This window comes from Callospermophilus lateralis, chromosome 2 (genome assembly GCF_048772815.1).
Source record: "Callospermophilus lateralis isolate mCalLat2 chromosome 2, mCalLat2.hap1, whole genome shotgun sequence".
Taxonomy (NCBI): domain Eukaryota; kingdom Metazoa; phylum Chordata; class Mammalia; order Rodentia; family Sciuridae; genus Callospermophilus; species Callospermophilus lateralis.
In genome coordinates this window covers 131,346,321-131,368,087 of record NC_135306.1, presented here as the reverse complement: position 1 = coordinate 131,368,087, position 21,767 = coordinate 131,346,321, and the positions used below count along the sequence as shown (strand labels likewise).

At 38.3% G+C, this 21,767-nt stretch overlaps 1 pseudogene; it reads left to right on the top strand.

The window, feature by feature from the left end:
- Positions 1 to 767: 767 nt before the first annotated feature.
- On the top strand, positions 768 to 20,441 carry LOC143387871 (large ribosomal subunit protein eL29-like; annotated as a pseudogene).
- The last annotated feature ends 1,326 nt before the right edge of the window (positions 20,442 to 21,767 follow it).

The following is a 21,767-nucleotide window of genomic DNA, read 5'->3' as shown; positions in this document are numbered from 1 at the left end:
GGGAGCCAAGACGTAACACTCTCCCTGCTTGGGAAATCCAAGGCCACATGGATTTTTGCTGTCTGGGGTCAACTTGTTGCTCTACTGCTTCACAGTCAGGTTGGCTGCAATTCCATCTGGATCCATCTATTGACTTACACATTCAAGATGTAACTTCATGGTGCTAGAAGCAATTCATGTGCAAAAATGTAAATATTTCTAGTAAAAAATTATTTAAAAAAATACTGAAAGATGGACAGGAGGTTTGGGGAGCAATAGGCACACTCTGGGTGCCATTGTTGAAGGTACGGAAGGCAAGAGGAAGAAAGGGAAGTTGGAAAAAGACCCATTCAAGCCCTTGCTCACGGTGCTTTCTCCTAAAATCTCATTTTACTCTCTTCTCTCTGTCTACCTTCCACTGTACATACTGACAAATGACACTAATTATGTTGTTCCTTGTATTCTCCCTGGCATTGAGTATAGAACTGAAAATTGACAGGGGGCTTTATAAAAACTGTCTGATCTATTAGTGAATGTGTAAGACTCCGCCCACATTAACTATGCTTCTTTTTTCTCATGCCCACTATCCTTACCCATTGACTTACTCCCTTCTCCCATGGCTCTCCCCCTGGCCCTGGATCACTTAGCTAAGATGGGGGAAAAGATGATGCCATTAATTAAGTCCATTCAGAAAGAATCCTCTTTATGACTTACAAAACAAACCAGGTTCAATCTCCTAGAATTTGCTCTTCCTCTCCTGGTCTCAACTGCTCCTGGAGCAGTAGCTTATGGTGCATTATGTGGCCAAGTCCAAGAACCACACCGTGCACAACCAGTCCTGAAAATGGCACAGAGATGGCATCAAGAGACCCTGATCACAAAGAAATGAATCTTTTAATGGGGTAGACTGCAAGTTCCTGAGAAATATGCATTTTTCTAAGAAGCACAACAAGAAGGGCTTAAAACAGATGCAGGCAAACAACATGAAGGCCACAAGTGCACATGCTGAGGCTACCAAGGCCTTCGTAAAGCCTCAGGAGGTAAAGCCCAACGTGCCAAAGGGTGCCAGCTGACAGCTTGATCGCCTTGCCTTCCTTGCTTACCCCAAGCTTGGGAAGTGTGATCATGCCCACATGGCCAAGGATGGCAGGCCCTGCCAGCCAAAGGCCAAAGCCCAAGCCCAATCTCAAGGCAAGGCCCAGGCTGCAACTCCAGCTCCAGTATTGGCTCCAGCTCTGGCTCCTGCTCCTGCTCCCAAAGGTGCCCAGGACCTTATAAAGGCTTCACAACAAAAGCCTCTGTCTACAAATGTGAGGACAGAGGGACAGGTGTGGCCCCCTGGTCCCCTATCTGAAGGGCACTGGTGTCCTCCTGTGCTGTTTGAACAAATAAATTTGAGGCAAGGAAAAAAAATCTCCCAGACTCCCTTACAAGGGTCCTGAGACCCCGTAGTTATCCCCTTAATTCTGAGTGATAGAACCAACCTAGCAGGCTGGTTATGAGAGCCCTTTTTCCTCAGTCTTCCCATATGCATAATGGTGTTAATGGCACCTGTCTCTTACTTTCCTCATAGGAACACGGTGAAATAATGTTGTAACGTGCTTTGCAGTCTTCAGATGAAAGCTACCATATAAATACCAACTGTTATTAAAGGCCCTTGACCTACAGAAGACCATGGAAACTTCATGATTGTGGTGTTCACAGCAAGATGGATAAAAAATCTCAGGTTGTGCCCAAGGACTCCTTGTTGCTGGGGCCTAGGAGCAGCTCATGAGAATTAGGATCTGTACATCAAATAAGAGCTTAAAGGAAATTTGGAAGTGGGCCCAGAGGAAACTTTAGAATCTTTTAAAACAACTTTATAAAATAACTTACCCTGCTAATAAGTCAATGGTACAGGGCTCTCTCAGTGAGAGACTGTGGTTTCTGACGTCATCCTATCCTCACTGCCATCCTTTTCCCCAGGGAAGCTGCTTTTCAAACTTTTTATTGTTTCTTTTGATGTTAATTCTCATATCTCTAAATAAAATGTTTATGCTTTTGGTTTTTGATGGATCCATTTTAGATATTAGCTATTTGATTTCTGCACTGATCGATTTATTTACCACTCTATCTCCTCATTCTCTCTACTTTTCAATTTAATTACATTTCTCTTTCATTTATTAGCTTCCTTTGAAGTGTTGCACCATAAACTTACCTCTTTCTTTCTTTCTTTCTTTCTTTCTTTCTTTTATTTTGTACTGGGGATTGAGTTCAGGGGCACTCAAACATCCCTAGCCTTTTTTTTTTTTTTTGTATTTTATTTAGATACAGGGTCTCACTGAGTTGCTTAGTGCTTTGCTGTTGTTGAGGGCTGGCTTTGAACTTGTGATCCTCCTGCCTCATCCTCCTGAGCCCCTGGGATTACATTACAATTTTTCACTATGATTACATTTTCTCTCTTGCAGGGCTTTAGAGTTTTCCTATCACTTCACATTCCTTTTTATTCTGGCCTTTTAAAAATTACGTTCTTTTTAAATATGCATGGCAATAGAGTGTATTTTGATATATCATACATACATGGGGTATAACTTCCCATTCTTGCGGTTGTACGTGATGAGGAGTTATGTTTGTTTTTATTACATTCTTAACTCACATTTGAAGACTTGGTCCACAAAGGCATTCTGTTAAATGTCCTTCCCTGACCTACAGCTCCTTGAATGATGTACAGCCATTGTTCTAGAACTTCCTCACTGCCTCAGGATTTTAGGGTTTTGTATCTTCCTTGTTTTGGGGGTTTCTCCTTCATTTTGCTGAACTTCCCCCCCCCCAAAAAAATGTGAGTTTTGAACACTTGGACACGTTTTTATTCTGTGTTCAACTTACATGATAGTTTGGGTAGAGAATTCATAATTGAACATATTTCTCCCCTTGGACTGATGAAGCTATCATTCCACTGTCTTTTACCATTCAGTGTTGCTGGCAGGAAGACTTGTGAGAGTCTGGATCTGTTCCTTTGCGGGTGATCAGTTTTTTTTTCTTCTCCTCTTTAAAATACTTTAGGTCTTTTCATTTTCCTTATTATTTGAAACTTCACAACCATGTATCTAGGAAGACTGTTTTATTGTGCTGCAGGCTTGGTAGGCCCTTTCAGTTTAGAAATGCCTATCTTTGATCTCTAGCAAATTTTTTCATTTAAGTTCTCTGATAATTTTCTTTCCTCTGTGTTTCTGAACTCTCCTTTTAACTCTTACTGGTTATTATGGGCTGAATGTGTCCTTGTAAAATTCATTTGTTGGCTCCCAACACCTGATACCCCTGAATGGATGGTATTTGGAAACAGGGCCTTTAATGTGGCGACTAGGTTAAAATCAGGCTGTTAGGGTGGGATGTAATCTAATCTGGGAGGAAATTTATACACATAGAAATACCAAGTATGTACATATAGAAAAATGACCCTGAGGATGCAGCAAGAAGGTGGTCATTGGTAAGCCAAGGAAGGTGGCCTCAGGAGAAACCAAACCTACTACCACCTTGACTTTGGAATTCCAGAACTCTAAGAAAATACATTTATACTGCTTAAGCCACCCGGTCTGTGTTATTTTGTTATGGCAATCTTAAAAAAATTTAACACACTGGTCAAGTTCAAGTGTTAAATGTACAAATAAATAAACTCAGATGGATTCCATTTAATAATGAGAACTTATTGGCCCACAGAACTAATAACTCAAGGGTGGAAGGGCCAGCTTTGGCCGTTGCTAATTTTAGGGAGCCAAGCAACATCACTGGGTTGATCTTTCTTTTGGTCTTCTGTTTTGTCATTCATAGGCTCTAGGATGGGATCATATGCTCTGATGTTTAAGTCCAGTGGTAATGAATCCCTACTTCTTTTTCTATAGCTGCATTTAAAAAAAAAGTCTTCTTTTTTTTTCATTGTTCCCATTTGAGGCATATGTTCTCAGCCAATGACTGAGATAGAAATGTACTCTGGTGATCTGGTTTGATATCATATACTCCCATTTTGAGCTGGGAGTGGAGACAACACCATCCAAACTCCACAGAGTAAGAATGGGCGAGGGATGATTGCTTCACAAAAGAATAAATACCAGAGAGCTAAATAACATCAAAGGTTGTACATGCTAGGTTAAAATGTGAGTTTTGATTTTAAATGCATATAGTAATAGGAGCATAGTTTCATTAAATTAAAACAATTCTAGGAGTTTAATAGTGAGAGAATGGTGCTGGATGGAATGAATTTAATTAAATTAGTATTTAGTGATCATCTACTGTTTAGTTTAAAGGTAAGTGAGGATGAGGACAGAGCATATTTAAAAAAAAAGACTTCAGTGAATGTGTGTGTGGACAGTGATTGTTACAGTTTCCATGTGTGACCAACTGGATCATCATATACGACACTAGCCCATGACCACCACTACCTTTGTAATGGGGTAGGGAGTTAAGGCCCAACTTATTATTATTATTATTATTAGGGTTTGAACCAAGGGCCTCATGCTTGTGCTTTACCAGTGAGGTCTCAGCTTATTCAATCTATACTCCAGTGATCCATGAGAGCAATCTGGGAAGATAAATATTATTTTAATAAGCTTATTCTTGCAAGTTGTCATAATGTTAATTTTTTGTTTTATTCTAATCCTTATGTAACCAGTGGGCATGCCCATGGGCCTTTTTTTGGTCAATGACCTTCAAACTGATGTCAGGATAGAGAAAGTGGGACACTTTCTTGCTAGGAAGCCTCATAAGACTTAAGATTCTAATAACCTTTGTAACTATCCTCAAGAACTCCATTTCTTGGCTTGGTTCCAGGTTCTACTACTTACTCACTGGGTGACCTTTGGTCTGCAATCCCATAGCTCATTGCCTCAGTTTCTCCATTTGAAAACAAGTTTCAACAAGACCTGTTTTTTTCCTCTGTGATGTTGTGATATATAATTAGAGTTTTACTTTTCTTCCTCTCCTAAATTTGCTTCTTCCTACAAGCTATTCTCACTGTTGACTGATCTCAGGTGGAAGAGAGATGGTAATAACAATAATTAATAATAATAATAATAATAATAATAATCTATCAACAATAATAGTAGCTTATACTTATTGAGTACTTTTTGCATATTAAGAACCCTGCTAAGTGATAATTTTTAATACTCACAACAACATTTTGTGGCAAGTGGTCTCACTGCATTATCTCCATTTAAAATATTGGGAAATTGAGGCATAGAGAGGCTTATTTGAGTCTGTGCTGCTCTGACCTTAACTATTGTACATTGCCATCTTACTAAATGGCATCAAATCCAAGAACTCGTGGATCAACACCCTGCTGCTAATCAGCACTGTTCAAATTTAGTGGACAGAAAACTAGAACTACTTGGGGGATTTGGAAAAAAACTTTGTGGTCATGGGGCCTAACACTCAGTTCACAGTGAGGAAATCGAAGGAAAGAGATTGAGTAACTTACTCAAGCTTATACATATCAGGACTCCCTGTCAACAATTATTTCAAAATGCCTTTTATAGTCAATAGAGCTCATACATTAATTGTTAATTAGCAAAGGGTTTTGCTTCTCTAATATGGGTTTTCAGTCACAAATAGAAATATTGCAAGTACTTCTTTTTGATACGGGTACTTTCCATTTCAAGAGCTGAAGCCTGCTTTTCATATCAGTATCTGTTATCCATCTCTTAATCAAATTTGCTAGTGTGAACATGGGCTTCTCATTGTTCTTCCAGAGTATATGTGGATGATGTCATCTGATACCAACAATGTCATCCGATATAGGAACTTTGTCATGATCTCCTCTGCTTTTTCTTTAAACATCATGTTGTCTTTCTGAACTTTTGGACCAGTTTATAAACTGTTGGAAGTATTTGACTGATTATTTTTGCTATGAGGAATACAAATTTAAATCATGCCTGTGTAGTTTTTTTTTATCTTCTTCAATGATTAATAAATTTCTTTAAAACCAAGGTCTCTGCATTTTGAACATGGAACAAGAGCATGGAAAGCCTTTGTATCTGAAAAGTTTCATAATAGACAGTGCACCAGGTACTGGAGTTGGGTGAATTGCCCTGCCAGGAGGTTGACTTCTCAGATAGCAATGATGGGATTTCATATCCATTAACTTCCTCTTTCACCTCTTGTGGAAAGTCATCACATTCAGAGACTCACCCATGAACCAGAGCCTATATTTATACTAGCATCTTTTCCATCATTTATATTTATGACTTTATTTGAATAATAACTTTTGTTATTATTTTAATCATGGCTTTTATAATTCTGTGAGCCACATTTGAGGCTTTTAAAAAAATATGAACTTTTTAATTGTGGAAACTTATAACATAAAATTTACCATCTCCATCACATTTCAGTGTTACAGTTCAGACATGTCAAGTTCATTGACATTGTTCTGAAACTGACCTTAGACCTTTTTCATTTTGCAAATGTAAAATTTTATATCCATTAAATAATGACTTTCCTTTTGTCCTTAGCCCCGTCCCTGATAGCCACCATTCTACCTTCCGTCTCTATGGATTTGATGACACTGGAGACCTCAGATAATCATATAGCATTTGTCTTTCATATTTGAGGTCTTGATCCAATTTTAAAATTATGAACATGATACCATAATTAAAGTAAGCTAATTTGGCAAATATTAACTGTAGCATGCAAATTATGTACAATACTTTATCTGTGATAACCACTTTCTGTTGAACTAATTAAATCCTGGTTAGAACAGGTCAATAATCCTTGTAGAGGGTGAACAACCTTGAAAAATCTAACTTTTATTGGAGATGTTATGAGATTCCTATGACAATAATAATCAATCCTTCAATCACCAAACTTCAAAAAATAAATAAATAAAATCCATTGCTTTTCCCTTCAAATGACCAAACCATCTTCAGTCAACTTGACAGAATGCTGGCTGACACCTGTGTCTGGTGGGACCCACTTTAAGACACTGTGAGTGAGGGGTTTGTTCTGGAAAGTTCCAATTGTCTTTTGGGAATTCAATCATACATTTTTTGCATTTTTATAATTTTTATTAGTTCTAGATGACAATAAGATGTATTTTGACACATCATACGTAAATGGGATATAACTTCTCATTCTTCTAGTTGTACATGATATAGGATTACACTAATGAAATTATGACATTTGCCAGTAAATGGATGGAGTTGGAAAATATCTTGCTAAGTGAAATAAGCCAATCCCAAAGAACCAAAGGCTGAATGTTTTCTCTGATATGCAGATGCTAAATCACAATGGAGGGTGGAAGTCTAAGGAGGATTAGAGATGCTTTGGATCAACCATGGGTTCATACACCTCAAACATCCTGGGTTTTTTCACAATGTCATTTTAATTTGTCTCAGAGAGAAGTTTTATTCCTTTAAATCTGTGACTAATATATAGGTGCAGGTGGGAGATTCAAGTAAAAACTGTAATAATCCTGAAACTGCAAATAGTACTAAACCCTGTATACCATGCCTATATTCTTCCTGTGAAAAAACAAAAACCAAATCAAAACAAAAATAACCCAACTAGTTTCACTTAAAAAATCCTGAATACTGATTACTAATTTTGTTAAATCATAACCTTTCACTATTCATCTTCTTCATTTTCTGTGTGATAGAATAGGATATATGCATACAGTATTTCTGCTGCATATCAAATTACAATGGTTGACTCAAAGAAAAACACCTGTATTATTATTTGAGGTGCAATTTGAATTAGCTTCTTTATTTCACAGAATAACTTTTACCCCCACTGGGGGTTTAATCCAGGGGTGCTTTACTACTGTAGAGTTATATCCCCAGTCCTTTTTATTTTTATGTTTTATTTTGAAACAGTGTGTCACTAGGTTGCTGAGGGCCTTGCTAAATTACAGAGACTGACCTTGAACTTGCAATTCTCCTGTCTCAGCCTCCTGAATGGCCGGGATTACAGGCATGTGCCAGTATGCCTGGATAGGGAATAGAATTTAAAACAAAATTTTTGGTACCAGGGGTTGAATCCAGGGTTGCTTAACCTCTGAGCCAATCCCCAGCCCTTTTTGGATTTTATTTTGAAAAAGGGTCTTCTAAGTTGCTTAGGGTCTGCTAAATTGCTGAGGCTGGCTTTGAAGTTGAGATCCTCCTGCCTCAACCTCCTAAAACACTGGGATTACAGGCATGGAAGGCCTGGCTTGAAATACCTTTTATACATGAAAGAATTACTGACAGTCAAAGTATAATTATGCTGACTTTGAGACATAGCAGGCATTTTCTTTAAAATGATCAAAGTAAGTTTGTTACTTCAAGAAAAACAAGAGTGATTTTTTTTTTCGCCAATGGTAAAATTCAGCTTTGTAATGAAAATTGAAATTTTGGAAAACTGATAGTTATCATTGTGAGTTTCACAACTTTACAAAAATTAAAAGACTCTTACAATGAGATTAGTTATATTAGTAAATGTGTATTTTTGATATCACATGGACTATGTCAAAATTTAGAACATCATCATAACTTATTGAACCAATGTTTTCCAAGTGATTAAACATGTATGGGTAAAAGATCCGTTCAAAGTTAAGCTAGATTAGTGGATATGAAAAGTTCAATAATATAGTTTCAGATTCCACACTGAAATTAACCTTAAAGAAATTATCCCTTCCGCAGCTTTGATTGTCAAAGAATATCCAAAATTCTCCAGAGATTAGGATAGTGATTGCCAATGACTGGGAGAGAGAGCCACAGGGTTATGCTATTCAACAGGTTTAGTTTCAGTTATGCAAGATGAATAAGTTCTAGAGATCTACTCTCCAAATTATGCCTATAGTTAGCAATACTGAATTGTGCACCTAAAAATTTAAGAGGGTACATCTCAAGTTAAGTGTTCTTACTCTAATACAAAAGTAACTTAAAAAAAAGAAAACACAGGAATTCATGTGGATTTACTTTATATACAACCAGAGGTATGAAAAATTGTGCCCTATATGTGTAATAAGAATTGTAATACATTCTGCTATCATATATAAATAAAAATAAAAAAGAGATAAACTATTATCCAAGTCAAAAAAAAAGAAAACAAAAATTTTACAAGAGTGGAATTATCTGAGAGGCAATTGAAACACTTTATGACATCTTTTCTTCATTTTTTTCAAATAAAAACATATAGCTGGTGAGGTGGTACACGTGTGTAATCCCAGCTGCTTAGGTTGAGACAAGTGGATCACAAGCTTGAGGCCAGCCTTGGCAATTTAATGAGATCCTATCTCAAAAAATATAAATTTAAAAGGGCCGGAGGTGTAGCTTGGTGATAGAGTGCCCCTGGGTTCACTCTCCAGTATAAGCAGGGTGGGGAAGGCATGTCACAATGAAGTGTTTTTATGTACAGTATTTCTAATATCAAATGTATGGGGTTTTTTTGTCACACACTAAGAACCAGTTCTACAACTTTTGGACACTAGCTGGGTGTCCTACAATTCAAGTCAGTTTTGACATTAACTGCCCAGTTAGTGCCAGACTCCTCAAGTTTAATGACTTAGTCCCACAAGACAACCCTCACTTCAGATTCTAGTTACAAGTATTGGGTGCCAAGTTATCAAATTTCAAGTTGGTTATAATTTTGGGGTTCCCATAATCCCCTTCTCAAGTTTGACAAGTGTTTGACATGACTCACAAAACTCAGGAAAGCATTTTGCTATGGTTACTGACTTATTATAGAAGATACAACGCATAAATAGCCAGATGGAAGAGGGCAAGGACTGGGTGAAGTCTGGACACACCACCTCCCAGCATTGTGATGTGTTCACCAATCTGGAAGTTCTCCAGCCCTCTTTGAGGGTTCTTAAAGGAGGTTTCACTATGTCCATAATCATTGGCGATTGGTGATCAACTCAATCTCAGTCTCTTTCTGGTGTGGATTGGAAGCTTCAACCCTCTAACCATGCCTTAGTCTTTCTATGACCAGCTTACATCCTGAAGCTCCCCAGGGCCCCAGTTACCAGTCATGCCATTGACATATAAAAGACATTCATTACTCTGAAGATTCCAAGGGTCTTAGGAGCTGTGTGTCAGGGACTAGGAACAAAGACCAAATATATATTTTCTATTGTCCTAAACAAAACAAATGGAATTCAGTAGCAGATATAACAATCCATTCATTATCTATCACATCAGACATTAAAGAGACTTATACAAATACAAAATACTACTCATTAATTTTGTTTAGAAATTACAGTTATTTTCATTAAACATATGCTATTATATTAGCATGTATGAGTTTATGATTTTTATTTTCAATGGATTTTAAATGTCTCAGTTTTAATTTTAATAGAATAATAGTAACAGATTAAAACTGCATAAACAAAAACTCTTTAGAGTCATCAGTACTTTTTAAGAGTGTAAAGGGGTTTTGAGACCAAATTGTTGGACATCCTTGCTTTCAGGGATGGTTCTTATGCCCAGGGAGTGGGCTTCCTACTGTTTCAGGTGGACGCTCAAGGTGTTAACTAGACACTATGGAGGTCACCACTGAGATCGCTGGTAGGACACTGAATATTCTTCTTACTCCAAATTGCTTGACTTCCAATCTACCTGTTCCTTTCTCAGACTGGTCAAACCGCTCTCTGGTAAGCCTTGTGTAGTGTTGCTCTGCACACACCCTCTTCAAAGCATGACAGCTCATGAGTTGGATTCAGAACAGTCCTGTCTTCAGTCAACTTCTATGCACTAGAGTTTGTTTTGTAGTGGGGCGTCACAGTTAGTCCCAGGAGGTGTCCTGGATGTTCAGAAAACTTTCTGGTGCTAACTTGCCTGATATCAGGAAATAACCCAGGAAAGCAGGCACTTGAGGCTTGGTGTCTTTGTTCATGAGGCCTCCTTACACCCAAGAATTCTTTATTTTTCTTACTAATATGCTTATCAAACTGTATGTGATAAAGGATGGTTCTTATTCATTTTAAAAATTCTCCACTAGACTGTGAGATCCAGGAGGGTGGGGTCATATCGAGTTCCCTGTTCCCTCTGTCATTAGCACAGAACCTGCCATATTGTTAGGACTTTTTAGTCTCTTTTTTGACTAAATGAAAAAAAAAAAGGGTGTGTGTGTGTGTGTGTGTGTGTGTGTGTGTGTGTGTGTATTTGAGGTTGAGAGACATGTTTTTGGACTGAAATTTATAAGAAAACTTGTTCTAAAACCATATTAGCTCAGCACATCCATTAAAAAAGAAATTCCAGTGGTGAAGACTGATGTTCTGAGAGTGCTAATGGCATCTAGTGAAGGCTTGCTTGGACATGGAGAAATGCTAAGTCATCTTTTAGATAGAATGCTGACAGCGCTGCCTATATAAATAGCTGCTTTGAAAACAAGAGACCTTTATTGTAAAATGCTTTTAGGTAAATGAATCCTTTGATGAAGGTGTGTCCTTTCCACAAATGACATGGAAGATGACATGCCAGATGTGGTCTCACACCACATGAAAAACATCTGGAGGGAGAAGTATCAATACACGAACACCCTATTCTCATCTCTACGTCTCTTTCATGAGGGTTTATTATAGTATTGACTGCTCGTTCACAAGCATTTATGAAGCACAGCAGAGGTGTTGTTGGGAGATATAAAACACTGAGCAGGCTCAGCCCCTATTCCATGGGAGCTGGCTAGATAGTGGGCACTCAAGTCCTGGGCCCAGAGCAGCTTACACAGAATTATGGCTTTACAGTGAGCATCGATGAGGGCAGAATCCTATGGCAGGGACTGAAGGCTCAAGTCATTTGGGGTCTGGGAAAGGGGAGGCAGGGCTGATATTGCTGTGGAAATATTTCTGGAAGAGCTGGATGTGGCTATGTAACTTGAAGAGGTAGATGCTGTGACTAGAGAAAAGAAATCATGGGACTCAAGGAAAGGAGTGTTGGGGACAAGAATAAAAATATAAAAGCATCCAAGTGGAACTGACCAAACATTTGTGTGATTAGAACATGGGCGGGGTGGTAGAAGACAGATAAGAGAATGGCTGAGGTGTGGGTTGTTGACAGGCAGGGGCTGCATGGGCCAAGACAGGGTTGGGGAGTCCTGACTACAGACTGGGAAGGTTAGACTGGATATGACAGGTACCTGGAAGGTACTAGGTGGAAAACTGAATATAAATAATAGAGTTTAAGAAGGGTCTTGAGAAGGGATAGAGAAAAGCTTGGAGTCTCTGGAGTTAAATGACAACTTGGAAGTTATAGTCACTGTAGGACAGTACTGCCTATTAATATAAATAGAGTGCAAGCCCACATATTTAAAAAGTAAAAAAAAATGTGAAATTAATTTAAATAATGTATCATTATATCCAAATTTTATACCGATTTATACAAATAAGATAAACATTCAACCCACATACAAATTATTAATAAAACACTTAACAGGTTTTACATACTAAGTTTTTAATTCCAGAGTGTCATTACACTTATGGCACATCTTAATTTGAATGTTAAATTTTCATTAGAAATACTTGATCTGTGTTTAGATTTTATAAAATTTTCATTTAAAAAAATATATTCACATACTCAATCCAAACATGCTTAAATGTTTCACAATAACTGAATTGAATATTAGTTATTAATATCAGTTGTTAAGTTAAATTAATTAAAATTCAAAAATTAATTTTCTACACTGTACTAGCCATGTTTTATTTTTTTATTTATTTTATTTTTTTTAAAGAGAGAGTGGGGGGGAGAGAGAGAGAGAGAGAGAGAGAGAGAGAGAGAGAGAGAGAGAGAATCTTTTAATATCTATTTTTTAGTTCTCGGGGGACACAACATCTTTGTTTGTATGTGGTGCTGAGGATGGAACCCCGGCCCTACGCATACCAGGCGAGCACGCTACCGCTTGAGCCACATCCCCAGCCCCTAGCCATATTTTAAGTGTTCCATAGCTTATGGAGCTAGCAGCTACCACATCGGACAACTCAGGTGTAGAAAGAAGCTTGTCCTGGCGCTGTAACTGGAAATAAGAGCATGAGTGGAGGAAGTTTTCGATTAGAATTGTATTTATCTCCATACACTGAAGAGCAGAGTTTCTTCACATGGCCTGGATGGGGAGGGATTAGGTAACTATTGAAGGTACGGGCAGGTTGAAAATAACAGCTAGAAAGGTAATATTAAGAAATAATCAGAAAAGACCAGGAATATATTAAAAGTGAGGGCATGACGGGTGGAAGAAACCTGATGGGTTTGATCCTAACAAAGGGAAAGGCCTGCAAATGCTTTATTTATGGTGGAAAACAGCAGAGGGATGCAGTAAGGAGCTTCTTCAAGAAAACGGGATAAGAGTGGGGAAAATAAGTTGTTCGGGGCTTGGCAGGTTTCGCCTATCTCCAGGCTGCTGCATTTCAACCCAGGGCTGTGAGGGAAGGCAGGGCACCAGCGTGATCTGGGAAATTTTACCCAGTAGTTCCCAGAAAAGCAGCTTCCCTGCCTAATGATGGCTCAAACAAAATCCCTAACTCATACACGGCTTCCAACAGCAGAGGGAGTGAGTTTTTCCTTTGTGCAGAGAGAGAAAGAGAAAGAATAAAGGAGAATAAAGATTTGTCTTTTTATATCTAAAAAGGTTACTTCATAAGTTCCCTGAGACAAGGGGAAGGTTCTGCTCCTTTTTATTTTTTTTAAATCCTTACCCAGCACGGTGCCTGATATATGGTGTTTATAGTCCGGTACTAACTGAGCTGAGGAAATTATGTTGATCAACTCTTGAATTATTTTTTTTCCAATTTTTATAGATGAATTGTAATTTTACATAGTAGTAGGATTTACTGTATTCAATATAATGATATTATTTGGTTGTTCCCTTTTCCCTCCTTCCTCCCTCTTCCTGGTCTATTTCTTCTATTCTAATGATCTCTCTTCTATTTTATTATTATTATTTTTATTTGTTCTTATTAGTTATACATGATAGTAGAATGTATTTTGAATATATGGAGAGAGAGAGAGAGAGAGAGAGAGAGAGAGGGAGAGAGAATATAACTTCTCATTCTTCTGGTTGTACATGATGTAGAATTACATTGGTTGTGTAATCATATATGCATATAGGATAGTAATGTCAGATTCATTCTTTGCTATTCCTACCCCTCCCTTCCCTTCATTCCCCTTTGCTAATCCAAAGTACTTCTCTTCTCCCGCCACCCTCCAACCCCTTTGTAAGTTAGCATTTACATATCGGAGAAAACATTTGGCCTTTGGTTTTGGGGGATGGTTTATTTCACTTAGCATGATAGACTCAAGTTCCATCCATTTACCAGCAAATGTCAGAATTTCATTCTTCTTTAAAGCTGAGTAATATCACATTGTGTATGTATACCACAGTTTCTTTATCCATTCATCTGTTGAAGTCAACAAGTATTATTGTGTTGTGGTCTACTTGAATCTTGAAATCGAGAAGGATTTGTTTGATGAACATAGATGCTCCATTGTTTGGGGCATAAATATTTATGATTATGCCTTGTTGACATATAATTCCCTCAAACAGTATGCAATGTCTCTTCTGATTAACTTTGGCTTATCTGATATTAGAATAGAAACCCCTGCTTGTTTACTTGATCCATGTGAGTGGTGATGTTTTTTTCCATCCTTTCACGTTCAGTTTGTGGGTGCCTTTGCCTATGAGGTGAATCTTTTGGAGACAGCAAAAGATTCCAAGTGGTGTGGTGTGGGTCTGTTGTAATTTTGTATATTTAGGGTCCAGTAAGTCTCCTCTATTTGATTTTCCATTTCATTCTTTAGGTTTGGGAATTTTTTTGATATTATTTAATTGAAAAGATTGTACATTCCTTTGGTTTGTATTTCCATGCCTTCATCTATCCCAATAAATTTTATTTTCAAAATTATATAATTGTCTTCATTGTCTGAAACTCTCTCTTTCAAGTGGTCTAGTCTGTTGGTGATGCTTTCCATTGAATTTTGAATTTGACTTATTGATTCCTTTATTTTGAAGATTTCTGATTGATTTCTTTTCAGAATCTCTATCTCTTTATTGGAGTGATCTTTCCCCTCCTGAATTTTATCTTGATTTCACTCCTTGCATTTACCTCATAAATTAGTTTAACTGTGTACATTCTAACCTTTTTCTTTTACATTTTTTTCCCTCTGTGGTGTCAATGGATTCTACTATTGGTTTGTCTGGGGTGATTTGTTCCCTTGTTTTTTCATGTTGTTTGTGTGTCTACCCATCTAGTGGTGTGGATCTGAGGCAGTACAATTTCTACCCTGTAGACTTATAGTGTCCCTGGAGGTTTCCATTACTTTACCTTTAAGGAGGAGACAAATAATGACAGTGACCAATGCAGACAATACACCACCTTAAACCAAATAGCTCCTACTAAGATGTCAACTGTTTTGTCACAATAAACAAAAATAATGTATTCCTTTATTGCTTACATTAAAAGTAGTAAGTTTGCAAAAGGGCTTACAATTTCAAATGGTGGACAAAGTGAGAGGAGAAGTAGAATATGATGTGATGTTTTTGAGGAAGGAGGAGAGAGAATCAATGTAAAAAATTAAAGGAAGAGTGAAAGATGGAATAATAGAGCTTGGCTGTTATCAGGAGATAAGAGAAAGAAACAAGGGAAACAGATAAGTTAGAGAAAATGTATACATAAAGTAAAATTTAAAAAAAAAACATTAAAAATAGAAAGAAAAAAGTAAAAATAAAAGAATATAAAACAAAACTGAAATATACTATTCAGACTTCTCAGTCCTCAATAAACTGATGCATGAAAAATAATTGGTTTCAAAAAAAATGATAGAAATGTGAGTTAAGAAAGAAAAAGAAAAGAAAAAGAAAAGAAAAAAAACCTCAGTGAAAAATTGAACAATTGTTACCATTAGAGTTCAAACATTTCTCAGCTTCCCTTCTCAGCAGTTAGTTGGGAACTGTCTGGTGTATGATCCTGGCTCCAACCTCAGGGTGGCATTGCTAGGTTGAGAGGGTTAACCCTGGAGGTAGAACTCCTGGAGGTGGGGTTCAGTCTTAGGTAAGCTCCAGTCTCTTTGCTGAATGCCAATTGGTCTGGAGATTTTAAGTCAGCATATCTCCAGGGTCCAGCAGTTGTCTGTCCACACTGGAAGACTGCACCCCAGGAATCTCCTTTGGATTCCACTTATGTGGTGAAGGAGACAATTCTTAGCCCACTACATCGCCTGTGGACCCCACCCCTATCTTTGATTCAGTCTCCAAACTCAATCTGACTTGTCGCTGACCTTTTGTATTCTCAGTCAGATGCTTCTCTCTGAGCTGGTCCTAAAAGCAGCTGGATTAGGAGGGGAGGAGAAAGCCAGGGGGGGTTTCCATGATCAGCATTACCCCGGGTAAAACCTCTGTCCATGCTTACTTGATTTTCTCCTAGTCACTTAGGCACACTCTATGCCATGCAGCATGTGTTTCCCTGAACTTGTGTTTTGAGCCAGACTTGGCTCTGTCAGAAATCAACTCTCCACACTTCAGCTGCAAAATGGTTCCTTCCACTGTCCACAACACATAGCAGCCGGAGATGGTGGCTTCTTTCCTGTACAAGGATATTGTGCAGTGCGACTTATTGTTTATTCAGGCAGTGAGTCTCATCTCTAAACTCTCCATGCCCGACACACCTCAGTCCTCCTTAGAAGGGGGTTCCTTTAATTCCCTTATTGCTTTACTGCTTTTATGGAGGGACCAATCTGGCTTGTGCCTCCAGCAGCTACTGTGGCTGTGGCGCTAAGGATTTCTTTCTTATTATATTCAATCTCCTAAGTTCCTCATCTGTTTTGAGTGTCCAGCATTAAATTCTAGTAAAGTTTCCCCAATTCTGTTCACTCACCCATCTTACCAAAAAGCTGCCTGACTGCTTTTGTTGGTTTCACAATGGAACCTCCATGGAAGGGACCTCTCTATTCCTCTGCCTTCCTCGCTGGCCCAGTCTCCCTTCTATTTTCATGATATTCCCACTCCACACCCCCTTTTTTCTCTCTAGCTTCCACATATGAGAGGAAACATGTAATGCTTGATGAGTATGGCTTTGTTGCTTAATATAATGTTCTCAAATTCCATACATTTTCCTGTAAATGACATAATTTTATTCTTTTCTTATGGCTTAACAACTCTCAAAGGCTTCATGGCTTTTTCGGAGTACAGTGATTTGTCTGCACTTACAAAACCACGTCTACCTTATAGTCATTACCAGCCTCTAATCATACTGAGGACATGGAAGTACACCTGAGTTCAGACCTTTCAGGTCTCAGAGAACCTGGAGCAGAGATTCAGAAAAGCAGGCTGAACTGAGGTGGGTATTCCCAGTTTTCTTCTTGTGGCCCTTTGTTACCTCCTACCCTGTTTCTTCCTTGTGTTATGACTAATCTTTGCAATGAATGTGGAAGATTGCTCCACAACTTTATAAAACTGAGATGTCAGATCTCATCCAATTACATCTGCAGAAAGCCCTGGATCCTGCTCTGTGAGAGGTCAATGATAGGATCAGGACCCTTCAGAAGGTTCTTCTGTCTTCTCAGTGACTACAGAGTGTGAGAAAGTGTCCTTTACATTAATGCCAGGCTATTACAATCACTGTTGCATCCAATTAAATGACTGTACTACCTGTGGTCTGCTATTGGAATTTACTGAGTGGTTTTCAAAGAAACCTTCAGGGTAAATATTATACTTTTTTGAGATTTTTCTTAAGTACAGTTTCTGATTTACAGAATAAACAGGTAGTTTTAGTACACATCTCTCCCACTCCATCACCCTTAGCACAGTTTCCCACTCTTAACATCTTGCATTAGTGCGATACATTTGTTAAAAATAATAAGCCAACCTTAGCACATTATTATGAAAGTCCATAGTTTCCATTTGGGTTCACTTTTTGTGTCACATAGTTCTATGAGTTGTGACAAATGCATAATGATATGTTTCTACCTTTATAGTTTCATACAGAATAGTCTCACCACTCTAAAATCCCCTGCATTTAACTTATTCAAGAAATTGAAAGGATGAAAATATTCCATAACTTGAAAATTACATGAAATTCAATTTATAGTGTCCAAAGATAATATATTCCATAACTTGAAAATTACATGAAATTCAATTTATAGTGTCCACAGATAAAATTTTATTGGGACACAGTCAGCTCCTCTCTTTACACCTTGTCTATGGATGATTTCACTCTACAAGAGAATTGAGTATTGTCACCAGAACCTCTGGCCTGTCAAGTTGCAAATATTTACTCTCTGACCCTTTTCAAAAAAAGTTTGCTGATCCCCTAATCTAGTTCTGAGAAGTTCTAGTTGTCTCTTAGCACTTGTTGAGGGCATTTGAACATAGCAGATGTTTACTATAGCTCAATTGACCTAAGATACAAAATGTCCTCTCTAAAATGTTAACCATTAACTGGGGATACTAGAATTCCTTCTACCATTTTGCTGATGAATTTTTGTCACTTACCTCTTGACAAAAAGAAAAGTGAATCTTTGACAAAAGGATGAATTCTATATGTTCATAAACAATAAAATTATAGACTAAGGAATTCCTGCATTTGTTCATACATTGTTCTTCCATCTCTAAGACATTCTTTCTGTTGTGCGCAGTGCTGGGTAGCAGAGATGAAAAAAGCAGCCCTAGTCTTTAAGGAGGTCAGAAACAAGGGTGGCGGACAGACAGATAAAACAACTAGAATGCAATGTGGCAAGCAATTTAATAAGGCTCTTGCACCAGGTAATAGAATCACAGACCCTCCAATCATTAATTTACAAGCATTTAGTAGGTACCTGTTAATTTCCAGGTATTATGCTCCGTGTTGGGAATATGATGCTGGACAAGAAAGATCTTAAAGAGCTAAGTATAGCTTGTACTTATCATAAATACAGGAGGATTTTGGGGGTCATCTGATGCAATTTTCTTATCTGCTGGCAGAATTCTTGCTATAGCACTCTTGAAAAATGCCATTTACATTAAGGGGATCTCTCTTTGGTGATATGAAAATCATGAATTAATTTATGTCTAATGTTGGATGATCATAAATGTTGGTTGTTATACTTTGAGTGAAACTTAAATAGAAATTATGCATTTCAGGGCTGAAAATTGCCTGCTAGAAAACCTCAACTCATTTTTTTTCACATATGGAAAAAACATACTATCACTTACTAAAATACAATCTCTAGGAGTATAGGGATTTTGTCTTTTGTTTGCTGTTTTACTCATAAAATCTACCTTAGAGTTTGGCACATATATTAGGATTAATTCTTATATTAAGGTTCATTTCTGAAATGAACACAGAAAGTTGTTTCAAAGGTTTAGAAAACTCTAAAAACTTCTGATCTTTCCCTATTATTTCTGTAGAGGGACATAAATAATAGATTAATTATTTCCATTAATAAATAATAAAGCATGTGTGTGAATGAGTAATAATAACTATCATATACTGAGCACAGAGGATATGTCAGGCTCTTTACATAATCTCTCATTTCTCATGATGAGATGAGTGCATTTGTTAATTCCCACCTAAGTGGTGGGTTGGCTCATGTTTATGTGACTTGCTGAGGCTAATAAACTTGGTACATGGTAAAGCTTAGGCAGAGGCTTTCTTTTTCTTTTCTTTGGTACCAGGAATTAAACCCAAGGATGTTTAACCACTGAGCTTCATTCCCCAGCCAGCCTTTTTTATATTTTATTTTGAGACAGGGTCTCCCTAAGTTGTTTAGGGCCTCACGAAGTTGCTGAGGCTGGCCATGAACTTGTGATTCATCTGCCTCAGCCTCCAGAGCCAATGGGATTACAGGCTGCACCACTGCGCCCAGTGGTGGACTTTCTTTGCACTGTGTTGTGGCCAGTTGTCCTTCTTGCCTATACTCTGGAGACTTTAATACCCTGACACAGGAGGGAACTGGACAAAGGCAGGCAAAGGAACAGTAAGGAAACAGTGAAGCACCGGTTGAACCATCTTTGTGGTACCACTGAGCCTAGATGTGCTCTGTGGAGATCATTTGCATGCCACATACACTAAGGGCAGTAGTGTACCTGTGGTAAGAGACCATGGAGGCCACTTCTCAGGTTGCTCCCAAATCCATCTTCTGCCTTTTGCCTGGCGTTTTTCATATTACAGAGAATTACCTTTCACAGTATTCCTTTGCTCCTGGGTGGGGAGGTCAATAGGATGCACAGGCAGAGGAGGGCAGAAGTCAAGATATTTCTGCTTTTCCTGATCTCCCTTTGGTGCCATTTTTTGGCAGTTGCTATCTTCTCTGAGCCCTGGCATTTACAAGACTGCCTCTTACTTTTGTGTCCTAGATCACTAGCAACTTTCACTGTGGTTCTTGCTTCAGCCAGATCATCAGAACCAGCGTTCAGGTTCTGATGACACCACCCTCTACTATCCTCTGACAGGCGGAGATGCAGCAGTCCCTGCTGTTGATAATCGCAAGGTTGCCTCCCTGCCTCCTGTTCAGCTTCCAGTTCTTGTATTAAATTCCCTCTTTTCTGAGATTTAAGAGTTATTTCTTTTCCCTGACTGGATCAACTTGACTGACTGATATACAGTTAAGTCCCTAAGTTTCAAGGGCTTAGTACAACATAGACTTATGTTTTATGGGCTTAAAGTCCAATCAGTGCTCTGCACAATTCAGGGCCCATGACCATTCTTCCCTGTGACTCTGCCTTTCTCTGGGGCATTGCATCCTTCTCACGGACACTTTAACAACATAGGAGAAAGTGTGAAATCATATGTGGAGGGGTTTTATGGATCAATCTTGGAAATAATGAACACTTCTGAAATTTGAGGGATGTTGGCTGATAAACGTAGTCTTGCCATGGGTCAGGAGGAGGAAACAAGTTGCATGATCAGCTAGTCAGTCTCTACTCTGTTGGGGAAGACTGTCTGGATACCCGTTCAAGTTGGTCTGTATGTGTATAGATTGCTCTCCACTCCTTACCCCTCCCATTTTCCTTTCTCATCTTGCTGTGTTCATACATAGCTCAGTTGGAAGACAAGCTGATATCTAGTACAAGGGGATGCCTATTTTTAAAAGGTCAGGATGAGGTATATATATTAACACTTTCTGAAACAATCTGTGAGACTAAAACATGCCTCATGCTGTCTGAGAAACTGGTACTTGGAAGTAGCCATAGGCAGACTGGCAATATCTAGAAGATCCTTTCATATACTTCACCAAAAAGGGTAAGCATTGCTCCCCTGTGTACTGGTATGGTGTGTGCTTTGTTACTCAAAGATGGGATCCCATTGACCATGGACATCAGCAATATCTGGGGGCTTATGGAAATGCAGAAAGTCAAGCTCCATCTCAGCTTTACTGAGTCAGAACCTTTAATTTAACAAGATCCAGGTGATTTGTATGCACACTAAAGTTTGGAAGCACTAAGGTAATTCATAAAGTTAAGAGTTTGCTCAGCTGAAATCACAGACTTTCCAGGTGGAACTTCTGCATGTGGGACATACTGCATTGCTTCCTGGCTTAGGGAAAACTTGTTGAGTTCCCAGGGGGTGAATACATCTTGCTTTATCTCTTTTTTTTAAAAAATAATTTTTTAAATATTTATTTCTTAGTTATAAGTGGCCACAATATCTTTATTTTATTTTTATGTGTTGCAGAGAATCGAACTCAGTGCCTCACACATGCTAGGTGAGCACTCTATCTCTGAGCCACAACCCCAGCCCTTGCTTTACCTCTTAAACTAAGAAATTGGACTTCTAGAGCATGATTTTGGCATATCTAACAACAGAAAGAGGGAGGAGGATGAGGGGGTAAGGAAGAGGAGACGAAGGAGGAGGAGAAGGAAAAAGGAGAAGAGAAGGAATC